Here is a 25,767-nt window from a genome sequence, read left to right on the forward strand (position 1 = left end):
ATTCATTCATTCCTTCATTCATTCACTCATTCACTCACTCACTCACTCACTCACTCACTCACTCACTCACTCACTCACTCACTCACTCACTCACTCACTCACTCACTCATTCATTCACTCATTCATTCACTTACTCATTCATTCACTCATTCACTCACTCATTCACTCGTTCACTCACTCATTCGCTCGTTCACTCACTCATTCGCTCACTCACTCATTCATTCCTTCATTCATTCACTCATTCATTCCTTCATTCATTCACTCATTCATTCATTCACTCACTCACTCACTCACTCACTCACTCACTCACTCACTCACTCACTCACTCACTCACTCACTCACTCACTCACTCATTCCTTCACTCATTCATTCACTCATTCATTCACTCATTCACTCACTCATTCATTCATGAAGGTTGAGGGCTTAAACTATGTGTATCCATAACACAAGGTAAATTAAACATTTTCACTAATGCCAGCTTGTTGTAGTCTAATAAGTCTTTAACATCTAACCTCGGAGCTGCCTGCGATAACTTACCGGGAAAAAGTGCACTGATCGCGGGGCTTATGTACTTAACATAGTGAAGCTGTGGTCTCAATTAAGAAGCGGCCGATCATCTCCGCGGGCGGGGGGGGGGAGGGGGAAGGGGGGAAGGCTGTACATAGTGGCTGTACATAGTGCCATCCGTAGCGGCCATTTCCAGGCCCCGACCACGGGAGAAAATCGGAGGAATATTCATTGCACGTTATAGGTTGCCATTGGAGTGAGAAATGGTCAGAAATGGCTGATGTTATGTAGAAATGAATTGGTGTATGTGAACTTGAACTTGAACTAATTTATCTATGGTAGTAACAGTGGTTATTCTCATTAACATTAAGAAGAGGTTGAAATGTTATGAATTGAAGTCCATGCAGACTTAATGACTATGAGATGTTTTTTTTGTAGCCTCTGCCTGACCCTTATACTTAATTATATATGATTACAGTCATATTTGCAAGTCATATATATATAGGTATAATAATATATAGTTTAAATGACTGCAACATGGAAATAGGCAGCCCATGGTGTAATGTGGGTATTGGCCACTAGATGGCGCTTATTTCGCGATCTCATAATCTAATTAGTTCAATTAATTAATATGCAACGTTCGGCAATGACGAGTTATGACATCCTTCTCAATTATATTTCATCTAAATCTGTGGAAAATGTCATGTAGTTCGGTGGGTCACGAAAACTGATTTCTAGACACATTTTTGATGCTCGGCCCACAGCCTAGTGTATGCCCATCGAGGTTGGCTGCAGAGGTTTTGCAGGGCAATCGATCTACAAAGCCATGTGTGCACTGGGCATCAACGGAGTGGCATCTTGAGATGGGTCTGGATCAGGAGAGGATGTCCATGGGGAAAAAGGAAATGCCACCTGAACGCAAGTCATGGTCTGATCAACCACGGCTGGGTCGCTTGGGCTGCCTGGGCAAGGGTGTCTGATGTTGAAAGACGCGAAACACCCAATGAACCCAGGTTAAGATTCAAGATTCAAGAGAATATATTGTCATGTGTCCCAGATAGGACAATGAAATTCTTGCTTTGCTTCAGCACAACAGAATATAGTAGGCATAAATCCATACAGAACAGATCAGTGTGTCCATATACCATTGAATATATATATATACACACACATAAATAAACATATAAAGTGCAATAGGCTATTAAAGTTCAGATTTTTGTTTGAGTTGAGTTTAATAGTCTGATGACTGTGGGGAAGTAGCTGTTCCTGAACCTGGATGTTTTGCAGATTTCAGGGTCCTGTACCTTCTACCTGAAGGCAGCTGAGAGATGAGTGTGTGGCCAGGATGGTGTGGGTCCTTGATGATGCTGCCAGCCTTTTTGAGGCAGCGACTGTGGTAGATCCCCTCGATGGTAGGGAGGTCAGAGCCAATGATGGACTGGGCAGTGTTTACAATTTTTTGCAGTCTTTTCCGCTCCTGGGCGCACAAGTGCCAAACTAAGCCATGATGCAACAGGTCAGCATGCTCTCTACTGTGCACCTGCAGAAGTTCGAGAGAGTCCTCCTCGACATACCGACTCTCCGTAATCTTCTCAGGAAGTAGAGGCGCTGATGTGCTTTCTTTATAATTGCATCAGTGCTCTGGGACCAGGAGAGATCTTCGGGGAGACTTTAAACTGGAACGGTTGGGGGGAGGGACTCAAATAGAGAAAGCTAACAGACAGTGTGTGAGGCAGGAGGCAGAGAAGGGAAGCACTCAGACCCAACATGTAGGGGAGAAAGAAGAAAAAGATAATAAACAGAGAATAAGAGACGGAGGTATGTGTTGGGGCGCACTTAGGGTCCAGTGATCACAATACCATTTGTTTCAATATAATTATAGAGAAGGTCAGAACTGGACCAAGGGTTGAGATTTTTGATTGGAGAAAGGTTAACTTTGAGGAGATGCTAAAGGATTTTAAAAGAGTGAATTGGGACATTTGTTTTATGGGAAGAATGTAGTAGAGAAATGGAGGACATTTAAAGGTGAAATTTTAAGAGTACAGAATCTTTATGTCCCTGTTCGGTTGAAAGGAAAGAGTAATAATTGGAAAGAGCCATGGTTTTCAAGGGAAATTGAACACTTGGTTCAGAAAAAAAGAGAGATCTACAATAATTATAGGCAGCATGGAGTAAATGAGATGCTTGAGTAGTATAAAGAATGTAAAAAGAATCTTAAGAAAGAAATTAGAAAAGCTAAACAAAGATATGAGGTTGCTTTGGCAAGTAAGGTGAAATTAAATCCAAAGGATTTCTACAGCTATATTAGTAGCAAAAGGATAACGAGGGATAAAATTGGTCCATTAGAGAGTCAGAGTGGACAGCTATTTGCAGAGCCAAAAGAGATGGGGGAGATATTGAACCATTTATTTTCTTCGGTATTCACCAAGGAGAAGGATATTGAATTATGTGAGGTAAGGAAAACAAGTAGGGTAGCTATGGAAACTATGAGGATCAAAGAAGAGGAAGTACTGACACTTTTGAAAAATATAAAAGTGGATAAGTCTCCAGGTCCTGACAGGAAATTCCCTAAGACATTGAGGGAAGTTAGTGTAGAAATAGCAGGGGCTATGACAGAAATATTTCAAATGTCATTAGAAACGGGAATGGTGCTGGAGAATTGGCGTACTGCGCATATTGTTCCATTGTTTTAAAAGGGTTCTAAGAGTAAACCTAGCAATTATAGACCTGTTAGTTTGACGTCAATGGTGGGCAAATTAATGGAAAGGATACTTAGAGATAATATATATAATCATCTGGATAAACAGGGTCTGATTAGGAACAGTCAACATGGATTTGTGCCTGGAAGGTCACGTTTGACTAAACTTCTTGAATTTTTTGAAGAGGTTACTAGGGAAATTGATGTGGGTAAAGCAGTGGATGTTGTCTATATGGACTTCAGTAAGTCCTTTGACAAGGTTCCTCATGGAAGGTTGGTTAAGAAGGTTCAATTGTTGGGTATTAATAGTGGAGTAGCAAGATGGATTCAACAATGGCTGAAAGGGAGATACCAGAGAGTAATGGTGGATAACTGTCAGGTTGGAGGCCAGTGACTAGTGGGGTGCCTCAGGGATCTGTGTTGGGTCCACTGTTGTTTGTCATATACATCAATGATCTGGATGATGGTGTGGTAATTTAGATTGGTAAGTATGCGGATGATACTAAGATAGGTGGTGTTGTGGATAATGAAGTAGATTTCAAAGTCTACAGAGAGATTTAGGCCATTTGGAAGAGTGGGCTGAAAGATGGCAGATGGAGTTTAATGCTGATAAGTGTGAGGTGCTACATCTTGGCAGGACAAATCAAAATATGACATAAATGGTAAATGGTAGCGAATTGAGGAATGCAGTTGAACAGAGGGATCTAGGAATAATTGTGCATAGTTCCCTGAAGGTGGAATCTCATGTAGATAGGGTGGTAAAGAAAGCTTTTGGTGTGCTGGCCTTTATAAATCAGAGCATTGAGTATAGAAGTTGGGATGCAACGTTAAAATTGTACAAGGCATTGGTGAGGCCAATTCTGGAGTATGGTGTACAATTCTGGTCGCCAAATTATAGGAAATATGTCAACAAAATAGAGAGAGTACAGAGGAGATTTACTAGAATGTTGCCTGGGTTTCAGCATCTATGTTACAGAGAAAGGTTAAACAAGATAGGTCTTTATTCTTTGGAGTGCAGAAGGTTAAGGGGGGACTTGATAGAGGTCTTTAAAATTATGAGAGGGATAGACAGAGTTGACGTGGATAAGCTTTTTCCATTGAGAGTAGGGAAGATTCAAACAAGAGGACATGATTTGAGAATTAGGGGACAAAAGTTTAGGGGCAACATGAGGGGAAACATCTTTACTCAGAGAGTGGTAGCTGTGTGGAATGAGCTTCCAGTGGAAGTGGTGAGGGCAGGTTTGCTTTTATCATTTAAAAATAAATTGGATAGGTATATGGACGGGAAAGGAATGGAGGGTTATTGTCTGAGTGCAGGTAGATGGGACTAGGTGAGACTAAGTGTTCGGCATGGACTAGAAGGGCCAAGGTGGCCTGTTTCCATGCTGTAATTGTTATATGGTTAAATATGCACGCCCAGGAATTTGAAGGTCTTGACCCTTTCCACCAAGATTGATATAAACGGGACTTTGGGTTCCCATCCTACCCCAATGGTGGTGTCGTCGGCGAACTTGATGATGGAGTTTGCACTATGACTGGCTAAGCAGTCATGAGTATAGAGTGAGTACAGCAGGGGGCTGAGCACGCAGCCTTGAGGTGCTCTCGTGCTGATTGTTATCGAGGCTGACACATTTCCACCAATACGAACAGACTGTGGTCTGTGAATGAGGAAGTCGAGGATCCAATTACAGAGGGATGCGCAGAGACCTAGTACTGCGAGTTTGGTAACCAGGTTGGAGGGGATGATTGTATTAAATACCGAGCTGTAGTCAATGAATAACAGCCTGACATGAGATTTTGTTGTCCAAGTGGTCCAGAGCGGAGTGGAGAGCCAGCGAGATCGCATCCACCGTTGATCTGTTGTGGCGGTAAGCGAACTGCAGTGGGTCCAGGTTTTTGTCAAGGTAGGAGTCAATGATCAGCCTCTCAAAGCACTTCATCACCACAGACGTTAGTGCCACTGGCCGATAGTCATTGAGGTACGTCACCCTGCTCTTCTTGAGCACCGGTATTATTGATGCCCTTTTAATGCAGGTAGGAACTTCAGACCTCAGAAATGAGAGGTTGAAAATGATTGTAAAAACTCCAGCCAGTTGGTCCACACAGGTTTTCAGAACATGACCGGGTATACCACCAGGTCCACGGCCTTTCCGAGGATTCACCCATCTGAAGGATTTTCTGACGTCAACCTCTGTGACTGTGACCGAAATACCATCACAGCGAATGGGGGCTCGGGAAGGCACATCAATATTCTCCCTACCAAAGCGTGCGTAGAGCTAGGCAGGGAGTGATGCTTCGCTGACATTTGAGCTGCCTCCTGATTTTGCCTTGTATGAAGTGATGGCATTCAAGCCCCGCCATAGTTGCTGAACATCCGTCTCATCCTCCAGCTTGGAGCAAGAGTCCCTTTTTTGATGGTCTTACCAAGATCGTATCTGGACTTCTTGTAGACCTCTGTATCTTCGGACATGAATGCCCAGTGTCTGGTCTTCAGAAGTGTGCGGATCTCATAGATCTGGAGCATCAATAGACGTATTTTTATCAATCAGTTTAATTGAACTGTTTCCATGAATAACTTCAAAATGTCAAGGACCCTTTCTAAATATGAAATTGACTTTATAGCTAAATTATTTCCGTTCTAAATGATGAAAAGGTGATTGATCTTAAAATGAGACAAAATTATCCTGGCATCTGTTATTATATTACTGCTAGCCTACTCTAATCACAGTGACACGTTAACTCTTTCAGTTGGTCTTGCCGCTGGCACTTGGTGCCAACTTCACAAGCCAGATATCATTCTGGTGAAGAAAGAAAAAAATTTGCACTGAAATTGTATCAAATATCAGGTGTTACTGTCAGATGCTTAGAGCTAAGATTTTTCTTAAGAATCTCCCTTCTTGAACTGTAATCAACTCAAATCAAGGAGGCAAATGTATACCATTGTGCTATGTATTTTTTCTATGCAATTTGAGTGGGCGTCAAGTATAAAGGAAGATTAGACAGGCTCCAAGCGAGTGTGAATCAAAGAATAAACAGAAGGAGGGAAACGTCATTAATGACCCCTGCTCCTTTCAGAAGTTTGAAGTGAATGAAAGAATCTCACTTGGGTCTGATGGCAGAATGAGGTCAATTGACTTGCTTGTTTTTAATGTAAAAATAATGAGACCATCATTTTTAATTAACACTTCTTTTCAACTATAACCACTAATATCTGATAAAACCAATATAAAATAATATGATTACATTATATTGTTAGAAGAAGTATGGAATTAGGGAAATCAATTAATTGAAGTCTTAATGTAGCATCTTGCCTTTCAGGAATGCAATTATTTTAATATAATTTAGGACATATGACGTTCTTTCCTCTTCTCCTGATCAGTCCTTTGATGAAATAGGTAAGTCATTAACAGGAATCAAAGCCTCATAGATTTGTATGAAACAAACATGTAACGTTAGCAAAGATAATTTCTATGGCAAACTTCTATTGCAATGTTACCTGAGATATTCAATTGGATTGAGCAGATATCTAGTCAGTTCTGTTGAGATTCATAAATTCATAAGTTCTAGGTGCAGGCTTAGGCCATTCAGCCCATCAAGTCTATTCTGCCTTTCAATCATGTCAGATCAAGCTTTCCCTCTCAACCCCATTCTTACGCTTTCTTTACATAACCCCTGACACCTTTACTAATCAAGAATCTATCAATCTCCACCTTAAAAATATCCATTGCCGTGGCCTCCACAGCCTTCTGTGACAATAAATTCCACTGATTCACCACCCTCTGGCTAAAGAAATTCCTCCTCATCTTGAGATTGGCCCGGGAGCTGCATTGTGTGCATTAGGAAACTCCAGACCTCTCCACTGGTGCTCCAATGCAGCATCGACCAATATATTGCATTGGAGGTCAGAAGCCAGCACATCATTCCTGACCTTTGCACTAAATCCAGTGGCATCTTAGAACACACTCAGCTGAAGGGTTGGACACACTTTACTGCTGGCCCCTCAATTAACATCAGCCATTGCTGCTACTTCTAGCACAGCCCCTCAGCTGAAAGAAATAGGAAGAGTTTGTTTTTTCTTTTCAGATTATTTTAATCAATATTAATATTCTTAATTTATTTATGTCAGTTCAAGATGTGTAAAAGAAATGTGTTTATTTTATTTTTAAATAAAAAATATTTGTCTGGAAATAGTAAAAGTTGCCAGATGGCCATTACTATGGTTAGGCGCCTTTCTTTCTATTGACTGCAGACTCATCTCTATCTTTAGACCCGTGATCTACCCTACCTCCTGGAATTAGTACAACAGCAGCAGCAGCAACAGAACTCTGCAAGCCTGTGGCTGCAAAAGGTTAATATAGCCATAGAGCTGCTACAGGTGTCAACTAAATGCATGAGCTGGTTCCAGTGCAATCCATCCTTTTAATTTGCTTAAAGGAAGTAGGTCACAGCCTTTAGTGTACTGTGTAAAGTTGCAGGAACCACTGTTTGCATTTTAGCAACAATAATTTCTAGCTTGTTACATAAGAATTGATAGCAGTGGGAATATATTGTATGTACAGCATGGTGTGTAATAATGTGAATTTTTAGATGATTAATATTCATGCAGATAATAACTATGCAAATGGTATTTGATTTATGTCCACAGTATTTACTGTTACTGCATTGGGATGCCACTTGATTGACAATTACTTACACTCTTGTTTGACAGTGATAATTGAAAAATAATAGAATGTAATTCAAAGCAAAATGAATAAACCCCTGTATATCAACATAATTCTCTAAGATGTTGGAGAATAGCTTGTAAGTGAAACAAGCATGGCAAATATTCCTGTGTCCTTTCTGCTACACTGAGACCAGCAGGCAACTTCTCCACTGAGATAGATACTCAATGGCAACTTCTCCCAATATGTTTTGCAATACATTTGGAGAACAGTAGATCACATGCTGCAACCCCTAAGAGGAACACAGCCAATATAAGCTACATACAGTATACTGTAATATCAGATGACCCTTATTACAGCGTCATAAGCAGAAGCTACTATGTATCTGAGTACTTCAGGAGAACCATGGAGTAAAGCACGCAGCTGGCTTTAATGACTCACATCAGCCTGGCAATCCATCTCCAAAAGAGGACAAGGCTGGCTATTGCCCATCCCTGTGTAGTGGAGTATCGACTTAGGTTGCTTTCTCCATTCCTACTCCTGGTCTTGTTGCTCTAACTTCTTCTCATCCTCCTCTTCCTCCTTCTCTTCTTATCCTTTACTTTTTCTCTTCCTCGTCTTCCTCTTCCTCTTCCATTCCTCCTTCTCCTCACCCCCCTCCCTTTTCCTCTTCTTCTCCTCATCTTCCTCCTCCAATCTTGTTGTTGTACACTGAATAACATATGTCGAAAAAGGTAGATCAGTTTCATTATGACTCATGGACAGATCAAGACAAGATGTACAGTTTGTCAGCAAAGTAAGAAATTATGACATATGTTAGAATGGAGATGGAGAGAAATATTGAACAAACAGCCTTGAAATGACACAAGGATTGATCTGCACAAAGAGTGATCAACATTTGATTGGGAACAAAGAAAAAGGGGTGAAATCAAGATTCGGACTTGGAATAATCAGTTAGGTGCAAAAATGGGAACATGGTAGGTATGATATTCAGGAAAGTTGAAAAGAAATTGATTGGTACGCTTCCATCAACCTCCATTGACAGTGCTTGAGGGGAGACCTGCTAGAAGTATATAAAATTATGAAAGGCATAGATCTGTTTTTTTTCACACAGAGAGTGGTGAATCTCTGGAACTCCCTGCCACAGAGGGTAGTCGAGGCCAGTTCATTGGCTATATTTAAGAGGGAGTTAGATGTGGCCCTTGTGGCTAAGGGGATCAGAGGGTATGGAGAGAAGGCAGGTACGGGATACTGAGTTGGATGATCAGCCATGATCATATTGAATGGCGGTGCAGGCTCGAAGGGCCGAATGGCCTACTCCTGCACCTAATTTCTATGTTTCTATGTTTCTATAGGGTAGACAGTTAGAACCTTTTTTCCAGGATGGAAATGTCTAACACTTGAGAAGGTAGACAAAAGTTCTGGAGATACTCAGCGGGTACGAGGGGACTAGGCAATGTTTCGGGCCAAAACCCTTCTTTAGACTGATGTATGGTGGGGGGCGGGAAGAAGACACTTGAGAAATAGCTTTAGGGTGAGACAGGCAAAGTTGAAAGGAGATGTGCAGGCAGGTTTTTAGGACAGAGAGTGGTGAGTTCCTGGAGTGTACAGCGGGGAGTGGTGGTGGGACAGATACAATAGTGGCATTCAAGAGGCTTTTAGATAGGCACATGGATATGTAGGGAGTGGAGGGATATGGATCATGTGAAGGCAGATGAGATTATCTTGGTGTTACGTTCGTACAAACTTTGTGCACCAAAAGGCCGGTACTGTATTATTTAAACCCAACCATAAAAGTAAATGGTTGGGTCTCAACACAAATGTTATTTTTATATATGGGACACAGGACGGTGATTTTCAAATTGTTTCCCACTGAATGCATTGCACGATAAAATATTTATTTATTGCCTTATACTTGTTTTGTTATTATCTTCTTAAACCCCATAATCTCTCATGATAATATTTAATTAATTTCTCTTGTTGTCATGTTGATCGAAAAAAATCTTTAAATTCTTTCATTCCTTCCGTCTGCTCTAATTTTCAATATGTTCATGGCTGATAATTTATTTTACTTTTAATTTCCCTGAATTTTCTTAATTCCTTTTAATATCCAAAATTCAACATCTCTATCTTGAATACACTTGTTGATTGAACCATCATGTGAAGGCAGATGAGATTACCTTGGTGTTACATTTGTACAAACATTATGCACCAAAGTGCCTGTGCTGTATTATTTAAACCCAACAATAAAAGTACATTAAACAAATGTTTTTTTATGTATGGGATGGATAGTTCACTACCCTCTGGGTGAAATAATCTCTTCTTATCTCAGTCTAGAATGGTCATTCCTTATTTTGAGATTGTGATTCCCAGGTCTATATACCTAGCTATTCTTCCATTTATCATATCAAGTTCTGGAAGAATATTTTAATGTTTCATTGAGTTCGCCTCTCAGTTCTCTAAATTCTAGACAGTATCAGACTAGTTATTTAATATCTGGCAAAAAAAAAGTGCTGAGGAACTCAAGAGATCTGGCAGAGGGAATGGACAGATGATGGATTGGGTCGGGACATTTCTTCAGACTTCTTCAGTCTTAGCACAGGAAAGAGATAGAGAGCTCAGTAACATGACATCAAGGCAACAACCTGACCCTTTATGTCCGCAAGCCAAAGGTGCCGGTCATTGACTTCACGAAACTGGATGGTGCACATCAATGGTGATGAAGTGGAGGTAGATTTCAAGTTCCTGGGTGTAAATATCACCAATAATTTGCCCAGGCCCAAACTCATTAATGTTATGGCTAAGAAATTACACCAACACTTTTACTTCCTCAGAAGACAAAGGAAATTCAGCATGTCTCCAATGACTCCAATCAATTTCTTCAGATGTACTGTAGAAGACATCCTAATAGGATGCATCACAACTTGGCTTGACAACTTCACTGCTCAAGACTGCAAGACATTGCAGAGAGTTGTGGAAGCAACCCAGTCCCTCATGCAAAGTTTAAAGGAGGTGTGGTGAAAGCTTTTTATACAGAGGTCACTGTGTGCCTGGATCTTGCTGCTGAGGGTGGCAGTGAAGTGAGATACAATAAGAAGCTTTTAAATAGGCATACGGAGATTCAGAGAATAGAGGGACATGGATTTTCTTCCGATAGATAAGCGTTGGTCTTGGCATTGTATTTGGCACAGGCATTGTGGGCTGAAGGGCTGGTGAACTGTTCCATGTTCCATGGTATGTTGTTATATTTGCCATTTATGAACATCATGCTGATTTCCTCTCTAAGATTTCTTATAGTTCTGAACATGCCCACTATCTCAGGGATGGTAATTATAACATTATAACATAGCTTGGTTATATAATATTGGTTATATCTGCTTGAGCAGTGATTCTGTGTAATTACTCAAAGCTACAAAGGCTTAGCTGTCACATTTTACATTACTGGTGAAGAGATATATCTCAGCCAGCTGGTCCACAAGAGTGAATTTCTTAATAGTTTAACTTCTGGTTGAGCACCACTCACTCAACAAAGGATCTTATGGAAGTAAGTATTTTAATAGCCTAGAGCATTCCTTGCTGGAAATCTGTAAAATCATGGTTTAATCAACCAGGCTAGGGAGGAGGTGGTGATTTCCCCTCTCTCCAGAAAAGAACTGTGCAAATGAATTTAACTGTGCTGTGCATACGTGACAACAGAGAACCGTTGAACCATTGAACAATGGTTAGTGGCCAGGTAAGAACTTGCAGGTTGTGGTGTGTGACAGTCTGTAAGCAGCTAGATTCTACTTTTTCGATACCAATAAAGCCAGATGCTTATTCGGAATACTCTGCATTTTGAATATTCTGCTGACATAAGTTCTTACTTCCTCACATCTTCAACTTCCTGGAGTTTGTGGTGTTTCTGCATTCCCCCTGTGACCGTGTGGGTTTCTCCTGGGTGCTCTGGTTTGCTCTCACATTCCAAAGATATGAGACTTGATGTGTGAATTGGCTGCTACAAATGGCCCCGAGTGCACAGATAGATGAGTGATTGAACCGAAAGGGAGTTGATGTGAATGTGGAGAAAATAAAACAGGATTAGTGTAGGATTAAAGTGGGTGGGTGATTGATGATTGGCAAGAATTGGTGGGTTATAAATCTTGTTTCCATGCAATATGATTCTATGACTTTGGGAGTCTATTCCCAGACTTAGGACTCCCTCTCACTGATTGCCCTTACAGAACATTCAGTGCTCACTTCTTGATGCTCAATCTCAGCCTGCTCATACTATTCAGCTGAGGCTTGAAATTTTATAACCTCTAACTCACCATGAGTAATACCATGGGAGATCTGCATGCATGAATATAAATGATATCAAAATGCTGCAGATTTTTCAACCAGATTTACTGCAAATGAGCCAATGAATTTAAAGGGTGTTAAATACTCTGTGTCAAACTGATGTGTACAAAAAAATGCCTGAACTACCGATCTGGTAATTGGACTGTATAAATTCAAAAGACATCTGGCTCTTGTTATGCACAACGATTTATATAGTTTCCATTTAGATTAATTAGTGCAAAGCATTTGTTTTTGGCAGGTTAACTGTATACACCACACTAGGTGCTGGATTTATTGAGGAGGTTGCCAGCAGAGGACCCACTCCGGGTGAGTCAGTGGGTGAACTGTGATCATGGAAAACTCACTGCTGCCCAAAATGATTTGAGAACCTTACTATCATATATCCGGGAGCTTGTTGGAAATATTGAGGCAGTAGATACAGAAGGAAATGAAGAACTTTCAATTAAAATGCTTGTGCATTGGGAGGGCAAATGACCATTGCAGGAATTGGAGAAATGTAGGAATCAATGTGGCAAATGTTGCCATCAAAAGGCCAGTTGAAGCACTTTAGTGGGTTTTTTAGAAATACATTGTGGAAACAGGCACTTTGGCTCATTCAGTCTACACCAAACACTTCTACTAAGCAACAAGACCATGACTGTTATGTGGCTTAATTCATAAGTCATCAGGTCATAAGTGATAGGCGTAGAATTAGGCCATTCGGCCTACCAAGTCTACACCATTCAATCATGGCGGAACTATCGCTCCCTCCTAACCCCATTCACCTGCCCCCATAACCTCTGACACCTGTACTAATCAATTTCCATTACTAATACTAATTCCATCTGTCCGCCTTATTCCCCAGGATAATTTTAACCAGCATAAATCACCAATCTCAGATTTGTGAGTAGCGGTTGACCAAATGCAGAACCGTGTTCCAAACCTGTACTTAGAGCATCACACTGCAGATGTTAGAAATCCAAAACAGAAACAGAAACAAAGAATTTCACTGTACATAGGTACATGTGACAATAAAGTATCATCGAACCGTAGAAGCATTGAAATGCTACAAACGATGAGGTCAGACAACATCTATGGAGAGAGTAGCAGAGTTAAAGCTTCAGTTCAAACACACTTTCTCACAACCAAAGTTGGAGAAGTAGTGGGGGGAGGGCGGCGGGGTTGCACAGTGATAGAGTTGCTAACTTACAGCACCAGGGACCCAGGTTCGATCCTGACGACGCACGCTGTCTGTACGGAGTTTGCATGCTCTCCCATGTGACCGCGTGGGTTTTTTCCGGGTGTTCTGGTTTCCTCCCACACTCCATACCCGGGAATGAACCCAGGCCACTGGCACTGTAAGGCAGCAACTCTACTGTTGGGCCACTTTTGTTTGGCTCATGTCTATATTTTCCCGTAAATGCAACGTATAAGGAATGCAACAAAGAGTTAGATTGGAACTTCACTCGCAATGCTTTCTGGATCTCTGCCAATGATGTGCCATACAGGCTTGTCATGTACAAGCAGGTGAATGAGTTTATTCTAAATTATCAGGATAATCACTGTGAAATATAAAGCATCCTGATTGCTTTACAAGATGTAAAGAATGATCCAAATCAATCATCCTTGCCTAGGCCAAGTTTCTAGTGGCATACAACCTTCACAATGTCCTTTCAATCTAATGACTGAAATATTGTTCCCTTGTCTCTAACAATTAAATATAACAAATTAGAATTAATTTCCTAGAGAGATAATTGCCTTATTTATTTTTGTTTTGATATAGTCAGTACAATTAATTCTTTATCTCAGAAATTGGCTGTGCAATAAATCAAGGTTCACTAGAATATTAATCGCAAGAAAGTGAGGAATTGGTCCTCATCAGCCGATTTTACTCAGGAGGAAGTTCACAAACCATAGAGCATAATAACAGCACAATCTAATTAACAACCAATCCCGACTTTACACATGCTGACCAAGCACTAACAACAAGTTCATATAAAGCACCATATCAGCCTGAAGATTGATTCTGTAATCCAAACCGGTAATTTCTAAGATTTGATACTGTTTTAAATGATGTGATTTTTCTTTCGGCAGAAAAGGTAGTAAAAACTCCCACTAGCTCATAAACATGGTCTACAAGTTAAAGTTATACATTTGGGCAAGGCTTACTTTATGATAATAGGAGCTTGCACAAGTTGATTGGAGTAAGTTCTTTACGGGATGCTTTCGAAAATGTGTCAGTGAGAGTTTAAGGCATACATGTTTCTGTTAGAATAAAGAGCAAAAACGGTAGGAGGAAGGAATCTTGGATGATGAGAGAAATCGAGGCTTTGGTCAGGAACAAAAAGGAGGCATGGGTGAGGTATAGGCAGATGGGATCAAATATATCCCTGAAACAGTATAAGGGATTGAGGAGTATATTTAAGCTTGAAATCATGAGGACAAAAGTGGAGTTTGAGAGAGCTGGCAGATAAGATCAAGAAGAATCCAAAAATATATTATAAATATATTAATGGAAAAAGGTAACTAGGGAATCCAGTTGAACTAATGCTCCTCAGAAACCGAATCTATGCATGGAGCTGCAGGAGATGGGCAAGGTCCTCTTGGTCAAAGGTGTGTTTTTGAGCAGATGGATCATGGAGTATAAGTACATAGTTCCCTGAAAGTGGCATCACAGGTACATAAGGGGGTGGAGAAGGCTTTTAGTTTGCTGACCTTCATCAGTCATGGAATTCAGTATATAAGATGGGACGTTATACAGTAGTACATGACATTGCTGAGGTTGGATTATTGTGTTCAGTCACCCTGCTCGGCGAAAGATACCATTAAGCTGGAAGGGGTGCAGCGAACGTATACAAGGATGTTGCCAGGACTCGGGGGGACTAAGCTATAGTGAGAGATTGGGCAGGCTAGCTCTTTGAATTAATAAGTTTATGAATGAATGAATAGGTTTATTGGCCAAGTATCTACACATTTGACTGTGGAGTCGATGGTGGCACCCCATTTCAGGTCCTTGCAGATGATGGTTCCAAGGAACTTAAAATACTCCACAAATGTGACTGTGGTGTTGTTAATGGTGAGTGGGGGGAGGGGTGGGTGAGCTCTCCTAAAGTCTACTATCAATTCCACTATCTTATGAGCATTGAGCTCCAGGTTGTTACAAAGGCACCAGGACGCCAGCTGTGTCACTGTATCTGTGGGCAGATTCCTCCCCATCCTGGATCAGTCCAATCAGGCTTGTGTCATCCACAAACTTGAGAAGCTTGACAGAAGAGTCTGTAGAGAGAGTAAAGGAGAGGGGAGAGTACGCAGCCTAGCGGTGCTCCTATGCTGAGGGTCTGCGGGTCTGAGATGTGCTTTCCCAGCCTTTCATGCTGCTTCCTGTCTGTCAGGAAGTTAGTGATCTACTGACAGAGGGTTTCAGGCATGGTCAACTGGGAGAGTTTGGAGTATAGTAGCTCTGGCACAATGGTGTTGAATGCAGAGCTAAAATCAACAAATAAAATCCTTGCATAGGGCCCCTGACGGTGTAGGTGCTGGAGGATGAGGTGCAGACCTAGGTTGACTGCATCATCCACAGATCTATTAGCCCGGTGTGACCTTATAGAGAAGTTTAAAATCATGTAGGAACATATAGGGTGAAATGCAGAGTCTTTTTTCCAGGGTAAGGATTTAAGAACCAGGGGGCCCAGTTTTAAGGTTAGAGGGGACAAATTTAATAGATACTTGAGGGATAACTTTTTTACGTAGATAGTAATGGCAATATGGAGTGGTCTGCCAAAGGAGGTAGTTGAAGTAGGTTTCTATAACAACATTTAAAAGGCATTTAGGTACATGGATAGGAAAGGTTTACAGGGACATGGGCCAGATGCTGACAATTGGAACTACCTTGGATCGGGCATCTTGGCTTGCATGGACAAGTTTGGCCAAGTGGCCTGTTTCTATACTGCATGACTCAGTGACTGCAAAACATGCCTCATTTGAGTTAAGTAGAAAAATAGTTTTAATGAAAAAATTAGTCTTCAATAAATAGAACAGGTGGCCTGTTTTCAAAGCACACTGCTTTATTATATTAGATTATAATAAAGGAAAAATATGCAATGGTTAAATATTTAAGAAGTGATTGAGTCTTTGATCTACATCCTGACAGACATATGGGTCCAAAATAAGCAAACTCAAAACAACAGGTGGACACAAAAGGCTGAAGTAACAGCGGGACAGGCAGCATTTGGGGATAGAAGGAATGGGTGACGTTTCAGGTCGAAGAAGGGTCTTGACTCGAAACATCACCCATTCCTTCTATCCAGAGATCCTGCCTGTCCTGCTGAATTGCTCCAGCATTTTATGTCTATCTTCAGTTTTAACCAGCATTTGCAGTTTCATCCTACACTAACTCAAAACAACGTTGTTTCCTGAGCATTGTCATCGTCTATCTGAGAATGACCTGTCATATACACATTAAAGATCATCCTTATTCCAATTACCCCTGTGTCATGCATGGCCTTCCATCAATCATATTCTTTGTTTCACATCTACAGCCAACAGTTCTAATACTTATTCGAGTATGGCTCAGACTGACATACAGAGTACCCTACCTCCTGCCAAACATTGAATAAAACAGAATTTAACAAGAATTCCTAGATTTCTAGTCAAAAATTATCAAGAACACAATTTCTGTTTCAACTGCAATCTTTGTTTTAAAACCTTATGCTAAAGTGTAAACCTGGAAAATACTATAATTGCAATGAGCTTATGGATAAATGAACGATCAAATGTTCTGATTATTAATTCATAAAGGCAGATGATGGAAGCTATACAAAACAGCAAATTATTCCCAAAGTGACAGACATAATACACTTCATTCCCATGTCCTTAGCAGATATTTCAAGGGAATAGTACAACATTGTATCCATTATAACTTGTAACTCCTCGGGTGGAATCAACTGACCCAACAAATGATCCAGAAAAAAGACAAGAAGTGCTGGAGTAATCCCAGAACGCGGAAAGGTGATATTTCAGATCGGGTCCTGCAGAAGGGACCCGACCCGAAACGTCACCTATCCATGTTTTCCGACATGCTGCCACACCTGCTGTTACTCCAGCATCTGCAGTTCCTTGCATCCAGAAAATTAGCTTAATATACAGCAAACAACATCACTATCTCTATTTAACATTTAATTTTGAAAAAAACAGCAGCTTTGTCCTCCTTGAAAATAAGTGTAAAAAAAATGTGTTTGTGGTGGAGAAGACAGCTATGGTGATATTTATTTTGCAAAATTTGAAAACTCTTGGGCAAACACATTTCTAACGCTAAGCTTAACTCCACATCATATTTACCTGCAGAGGTTTCAAAGTTCAAATTGACCAAACCATGTTCAATGTGTAGGAAAGAAGTGCAGATGCTGGCTTAAATCAAAGGTAGACACAAAATATAGGCACAAAAGATGGAGACTGAGAAGGGTCTTGACCCGAAACGTCACCCTTTCCTTCTCTCCAGAATTGCTGCCTTAGTTAATCCAGCATTTTGCGTCTATCTTCAATCCATGTTTAATGTTATCTTTGATATCATGTCTATATAAAATCATTAATTAAATAAAAATCGGCAGTTGCCTGGTAAACTATTCTGAGATGTCCAGGTCTTGAGCATTTTACGTGTGCACAGCAAAATACTGTTGATTATCTGCTTTGTTACTTTTGCTTCCGTGAAAGTAAATTAAAATCATTAATTTCTGTCTGTTCTCTGCAGTCTGTCAGCATAATGCATTCCACCTTTTCATAAAGACAGGAATGCAGTGGGCAGCTTGTGTAATTTACTGGATGAAATAACGTGGTAATCATGAGTAATCATTAATCATGCTGCTGGTTTTTTTTTTCCCCATTCAGTGTGAAGTAACTTGGTTATAGAGTAACCATTAATTATGTCTAACGTTTCCGTTATACATTTAAGGTAGGTGAGCATCATTGGCAGACCAGCATTTATTGTTTATCCCTAAATCCCATTGATAATATTTGCTGTACAGCCTCTTAGGGTTATTACAATCCATGTGTGAAGAAGCTCACAGATCACAAATAGTTTGGACACAACTGGGTGGCTTGTTAGCACATTGAAGTTCTGGGGTTGTCTATAGAACAGACCCGGTAAGGATAAAATATATTGTTCCCTGGTTTCATCAATGATTGCTGATACTAATTTATTAATTCAAAATGTATTTAATTGAATTCAAAGTTCCATAGCTGTAATGGTGGAATTTGAATAAGTGTCTTCAAACTGTTCATTGAAGCTTCTTAATATCTGATCTAATAACAGACCTCTATGCTATTCTATCAACTATGGCACCTCACAGCATGTTTGATAGTAAGGGTCACCTTTCACAAGTACAATTTACTATGAACATCAATGGAAAAGGCTGAAATGTGTCAGAACTGTAGAACTGACCGGCTATGCAAAGTGCCACTTCAAGGGCCATCTTTATGCCCATCATTGATGTTGCTGCTGTCACAGACAATGCCAAATTTTGAGCTCAGACTTTCATTTACAGCTGCCCAAGAGTGCTATTGGTCATCAGTGTAGATGGTGGGCTTGGACCTCCAGCAACAACTCTACAAATTTATTTGCACATTAAATAAGTCCATCAGTGATGGTTTGGACAAAATGAAAGTCCTGTGGGATCTAGTTGAGGGGCAGATTTGATCGTCAGACACAATGTTCAAATGAGATGTTCATTACTTGGATAGTGTACGGTGTGTCCTGCTGTGTTAAAGACAGCAGCCAATGCAGTTTAATGGTTTTTTAAAAGTCTTTAGTTTGGAAAATTACTGGTCCTGAAGAATAATGTAGTTAAGGAATTAACCAGAGATGCTGCCTGTCCCGCTATGTTACTCAACCATTTTGTCTATCTTTAATGTAAACCAGCAACTGCAGTTCCGTCCTACATAATTCTATAGTTAATTGTGTTATTGTTGTTCAGAGATAAAAAGCAATGTTAATTGTTCTGAATATTAGCAATAATCACCAGAATGAATTGTCTGATGACAAGTATGGTGCTTTTGTGGTTTAAAAGCAGGATGAAGACATCAAATTGAGGGTCTTGATGTCTTGTGTTCAATATTTCTGCTGCAGCTTCTGAAACAAATGGTGTTGCTCTGTGTTCAAGCTCTCCAAACCTCAGCTCACAAAAGCAGTTCTAGATGTCTCTAGAGGGCTACGGTGACTGTGTGAAGTTGCGAGATTAGTAACTACAGGGTTGGACTTTTGAACTGGAATCATAAGCAGACCTTGCCATGACAGCTGGCAATAAAAATTCATGCAATTAAATACTTATTTCACTGGTAAGTTGGTATCATGCACAATGGCCATGCCTCTATTGCCATAAAAATAAAAAGTCTGATTCACTAATGTCAAACAGGGAAAAAAATCTGTTCCCCCTCCCCTGTCTGGCCTCCATGTGGATCCCAGGCCCACAGCTATGCAGTTGCCTCTATCATATCAGACACAGACATGGTGGCACTGTGGCACAGCAGTAGAATTGCTGGGTTCAATCCTGACTACAGGTGATATCTATACGGAGTTTGTATGTTCTCTCCGTGACCTGCATGGGTTTCCTCCAACACTGCTAAGATGTACAGGTTTGTAGGTCAATTGGCTTGGTATAATTGTAAATTGTCCTTAGTGAGTGTGTGATAGCGTAAATGTGTAGGGATCACTGGTCAGCGTGGATTTAATGGGCCAGAGGGCCTGTTTCCGCGTTGTATCTCTTAACTAAACTATAAAACTAAGGAACATGCTGGTAATGCACAAACACTGCCAATGAATAACAAATATTATTCCAATCCCACCATTTTGTTTTCACCTTGTGGTTTTGGCTTCTACCATTTTGCCCTGTACCTTATTTTTTAATGTATCCCTACACATCAACAGTGTTGCAGAAACGATTGCTATTACTGATATTAAATGCTACATCTTTTTTTTTAATCCAGTCTTTGACCTTTAAAATAATGATTTCAGAAATAGGCATTACAGAGCAGAATTATGTGCATTAGTGCATAAAGTAACTCAGAAAAACAGTAAATCTTGCAATAAATAAAAACTTTCCATGGTCATTGTATATCATGCAACAGTAACTGCATAGTGCAAATGCAGAAATTCACAGCAGAAGTGGCCAAATTTACCATGCTTTCTTCATTGTATCCAATCATTTCTTGGTTCTCCATTGTTCTTTTAAGGGTATTTTCAAAGTAGGAATTCAGAGTAATGCAAATAGGTGTGGCCAACTAGGAAACTTTTATTTGATACACATTGACATTTTTTTTCTGGGAGTACTTTACATCACACCAGGCTATTTTACTGACTAAATCAGAAACCATAGCATCGTAGTGTTTCTAATTATTATTTTTTTAGGATTGTGGTACTACTAGCAAGACCAGCATTGATTGGCAACCTTCATGACTCTTGACATCAATGGCTTACTAGACCATTTCTGGGTCACCTGCATTGGTGAGTCCAGAGACTTATGTAACTTATGTGACTACAAACCCCCCTCCTCCCTTCTTCCCCCTAACTTCCTCCCTTCTTCCCCCTAACTTCCCCCCCTTTCCCCCTCTCCCCTGTGCTCCACCTGGACTCACACCTATTTCTCCCCCCCCCCCCCCAACCCCTCCCACCTGCAGTCTACATCCTCTGGCTTCACAATTCACAAATCTTCAATCATTTGTCTCACACCTTCTGTCTTTGCATCTCTGGCCTTGTCCACCCATCTGCCTATCACACCCTCCCCCCTCCCACCAGCCAGGCTTTGTCCTGCCCCTCCTCTCTTCCAGCTTTCTCCACCTGCCTCCCCCTACAATCAATCTGACAAAGGGTCCCAAACCAAAGTGTCTCCAGAGATACTGCCTGGCCCACTGGATTACCCCAGCTCTTTGTGTCTGTTTTTGTAAACTAGCATCTGCAATTCCTGGTATTCACATATTAGCCAGGCACGATAGGGGTAGTAAGTTCATCTCCTGTTGGACATTAATGACAATTTGGGTTCATTCAGAATTTTTGTGACCCTAATTTGTTCCTAATGACTGATTCTTATTTAATTCCAGAAAATGAACCAAATTTAAATTCCAAAGTATTTGTGATTCAATTTGATTGGAGGATTCAGGATTTTAGTCCAGGCCTTTGGATTACTTCTCCAGTAACTTAATGAATCGTAGAGAGAGAGGGTGTCAGAGAAAGTCCAAGTGAACCCACTGATTCTCACAGCTACCATGCCTGCCCCTCCTCCCATCCTGCCTCTTGCAAGGAAACCATTGTTTACTCTCAATTTCTCAGTCTCCACCGCATCTGGTGCCAAGATGAGGCTTTCCACCCTTGGATCTCTGAGATACCCTCTTTCTTCATCAGGAATAGTTGGGTGGGAGTAGATCCTGAACAGGACTGAGAATTATTGTGTTTAAGAGGAACTGCAGATGCTGGAAAATCGAAGGTAGATAAAAGCGCTGGAGGAACACAGCGGGTGCAGCAGCGTCTATGGAGCAAAGGAAATAGGCAATGTTTCGGGCTGAAACCCTTCTTCAGACTGAGGTCAGGACTGAGAATTATATTCTGTATTGTGCCCTTCTTCAGGAACAGACACGAATAGATGAAAGTAAACAAAATGGGAAGGGTTCAGCGACATGTGGAGAGTGAGCCTTAGGTTATTTTGATCCGGTCAGCAACTCTCGGCAGATCTGGAGTAGTCGGAAGCAGTAAGATCTTCAGCGTTAATTTAATTGTTTTCCTTCAATTCAGTATTTCTGTAAATAATGCTGTCAGGAGAAACTGACCTCCCTCTTCAACACCCTAAATTCCTCTCATGTGGTGAGCAGATTAACTAAATATAACAGAGGAAAATGTGTAGGAAGGAACTGTAGCTGGGCTCTGAAGAAGTGTTCCGTCCCAAAACATCACTTATTCCTTTTCTCCAGAGATGCTGCCTGACCCGAGTTACTCCAGCAATTTGTGACTGCCTTCATTAAATGAGGGACAGCCTTTATTTCAATGTGTTTCCTAACTAAAGTCTGATGGCTGGGCTGTTATCTTCAAAAGTTACCAGAGGAGACTCAGGTGAAATGTTAGAGAGGGTTTGATAAACGATAGCCATGGAACAGCTGCTCTCTGCTCACCCTACCACCAAATGAAAGACTTACCAGCTGCAGCCTTTCTTCATTGTTGATCTGCAACAACTGCCTCCATCTCACCTCTGAACAGAGGACATATGTTTAAGGTGAGGGGGGAAAGATATAGTAGGAACCCGAGGTGTAAGTTTTTCACACAAAGGGTGGTGGGTGTATGGAACAAGCTGCCCGAGGAGGTAATTGAGGAAGGTTCTATCGCAAATGTTTAAGAAATATTTAGACAGGTACATGGATAGGACAGGTTATGAGGGACCTCTAAGGGGCAAATGTTCAAAATGGCGGTGCCTTGCTCGGCTGCGGCTGCTTTGGCTCCCAATAGCAATAGAATTTTAACAGTAAATAACTTACTTATTCTGGAGAGTTTGATGGTCACTGTTCAGTGTGACGGGGTGCAGGTGGTGTTTGACTGTCAGTTCGTGTTGGAACTGCGTACATCCAGCAGTTCAGCAGTCATGGATCCGGCCACTCTGGATACTCTACGGAGCCTCGGACTGCTGCGTCAGCTGGAACCAGCGGCCAATGAAGCTGCGGAGTCTCCTACCAGCACTGGCCGCACTCGGAGGAGACGGTGCGACAGGAAGCAGAAGCGCGGCACTCGAGGGGGGGGGAGGGGCCAACAGCAAAACTAAAGGCTAACCCCTGCAGAACACCGCTTCCATCTATTTTGATCGCTAACGTCCGCTCCTTGGAGAGTAAGTTGGACTACTTGAGGCTGGATTTGGTAACCATACGGGAGGTGAGAGATTGCTGCGCCCCGATCTTAACAGAGACGTGGTAAACTCCTCTGTTCCCGACGGCGCTGTTAGCGAGGAGGGGCTAACAACATTCCTGTCAGACAGGAGCTGCGCTCTCAGTGGGAAATCCCAGAGTGGTGGTGTGTGCATTTACACTAATAACAGCTGGAGTAATAATGCCACAGTGGTCTCAAATCATTGCTCCCCAGACATTGAGTTTTTGACAATAAAGTGCAGACCCTTCTATCTGCCCAGGGAATTTACTCTCATAACCATCACAGCCGTGTGCATTCTCCCCAGTCCAAACACTAAGGAGGCCCTGAATGCTCTTTATCGTTCCATCAGTGACTTGCAAACTACACACCCAGATGGTGCTTTCATTGTTGCTGGGGATTTTAACCAGGCCAACATGAAGACAGTTCACCCACATTACTGCCAGCACGTGGACTTTGCAACCAGGGGAGTGAACACACTGGACTTAGCCTATACAAACATCAAGAAGGCATTCAAGGCAGTCCCCCGCCCCCACCTTGGCTCCTCAGACCATATCTTTGTGATTCTAATTCCTGCATATAGGCCCCTGCTTACCGGAGAAAAACCTACTGTGAAGCAGGTTAGGGTCCTGCCAGAGACAGCTATGACAGCATTACAGGACTGCTTTGAGTGCACAGACTGAGACATGTTGAAGAAGGCTGCAACTGACAATCAACACACCAACTTGGAGGAGTATGCTGTGTCTGTGTCTGCTTACATGGAAAAGTGCATAGAGGATGTCTGTGTCACTAAGACCATCACTATACGGGCCAACCAGAAACCTTGGATGACCCCTGAGGTACGTGGAATGTTGAGAGCACGAAATGCCGCATTTAAATCCGGTGACTTGGTGGCACTCAGATCCGCAAGAGCCAACCTGAACCGAGTCATCAGGCTAGCAAAGCCAGGTCAGAAAATCCAGAGCTTCTTTCATGACCCCATGGACACCAAGCGCATGTGGCAGGGAATCTAAACCATCACGGTCTATAAGTGCTCCATCACCCTGTGAAGACAACATAAACTTCCTCAATGAACTCAATACATATTTTGGATGGTTCGAGGCATTCAACAACACACCTGCGAGGAAAGGTATTCCTCACTATGATGAACAGGCACTCAGTCTTGATACAGTGGATGTCCGGAGAACCCTAAAAGGAGTGAACACATGGAAGGCGGCAGGCCCTGATAACATACCAGGCCGGGTGCTCAGGGAATGTGCTGATCAGCTGGCACATGTCCTTACTGCGTACAGTTTTGGTCTCCTAATCTGAGGAAAGACATTCTTGCCATAGAGGGAGTACAGAGAAGGTTCACCAGACTGATTCCTGGGATGGCAGGACTTTCATATGAAGAAAGACTGGATCGACTCGGCTTGTACTCACTAAAATTTAGAAGATTGAGAGGGAATCTTATAGAAACTTACAAAATTCTTAAGGGGTTGGACAGGCTAGATGCAAGAAGATTGTTTCCGATGTTGGGGAAGTCCAGAACAAGGGGTCACAGTTTAAGGATAAGGGGGAAATCTTTTAGGACCGAGATGAGAACATCTTTTTTCACACAGAGAGTGGTGAATCTGTGGAATTCTCTGCCACAGAAAATAGTTGAGGCCAGTTCATTGGCTATATTCAAGAGGGAGTTTGATGTGGCCCTTGTGGCTAAAGGGATCAGGGGGTATGGAGGGAAGGCAGGTACAGGATACTGAGTTGGATGATCAGCCATGATCATATTGAATGGCGGTACAGGCTCGAAGGGCCGAATGACCTACTCCTGCAGCTATTTTCTATATCTATGTTTCTATGTACTGGCATATTCAGCGCCTCGCTGAACCAGGCTGTTGTCCCATCATGTTTCACGACTGCCACCATCATACCAGTGTCAAAAAGAATCGGCAATAACATGTCTCAACGATTACCGCCCTGTAGCACTCACTCCCATAATGGTGAAGTGCTTCGAGAGGCTGGTCAGGTACCATATTACCTCCAGACTCCCCTCCGCACTTGACCCGTTCCAGTTTGCTTACAGGCCAAACCACTCCACAGAGGACGCCATAACCTCCGTACTTCACCTGAGCCTGGCACATCTAGAGGAGAAGAACACACATGTGCGAATGCTGTTCGTGGACTTTAGTTCAGCATTCAATACAATCATCCCTCAGCACTTGGTAAGCAAATTGGGTTAATTGGGCCTCAGCACCCCCTTGTGTAACTGGCTACTGGACTTCCTCACTGACAGACCCCAGTCAGTGCGGGTTGGAAACAACACCTCCAACATCATCTCTCTGAGCACTGGTTCCCCTCAAGGCTGCGTCCTGAGTCCACTGCTGTTTACCCTGATAACCCACGACTGTTATGGCAGGTTTAGAACAAACCACATCATGAAGTACGCAGATGACACAACACTGGTGGGCCTTATCTGGGACGACAACAAACTGGCTTACAGGGAGGAGGTGAAACAACTGGTGGACTGGTGCAACACGAACAATCTGATCCTGAATCTTGACAAAACAAAGGAGGTCATCGTTGACTTCAGGAGAAACCAGCCCAGTCACACACCACCACACATTAATGACATCGATGTGGAGTTGGTCAGTAGCACTAAGTTCCTGGGGGTGCAGATCACGAACAGTCTGACCTGGTCACAAAACATCACATCACTA

The 25,767-nt window shown here is 41.8% G+C and overlaps 1 long non-coding RNA gene across 1 annotated transcript; it reads right to left on the reverse strand.

Annotated features, from left to right (window-relative positions):
* Nucleotides 1-9,978: 9,978 nt before the first annotated feature.
* LOC116974658 lies at nucleotides 9,979-25,091 on the reverse strand. The gene is made up of 3 exons (XR_004412415.1): nucleotides 25,008-25,091; nucleotides 23,548-23,550; nucleotides 9,979-9,990 (listed from the first exon to the last, which is right to left on the reverse strand). It is a non-coding gene; the product is annotated as an uncharacterized LOC116974658 (long non-coding RNA).
* Between the last annotated feature and the right edge of the window lie 676 nt (nucleotides 25,092-25,767).

This window comes from Amblyraja radiata, chromosome 1 (assembly GCF_010909765.2).
Source record: "Amblyraja radiata isolate CabotCenter1 chromosome 1, sAmbRad1.1.pri, whole genome shotgun sequence".
NCBI lineage: Eukaryota > Metazoa > Chordata > Chondrichthyes > Rajiformes > Rajidae > Amblyraja > Amblyraja radiata.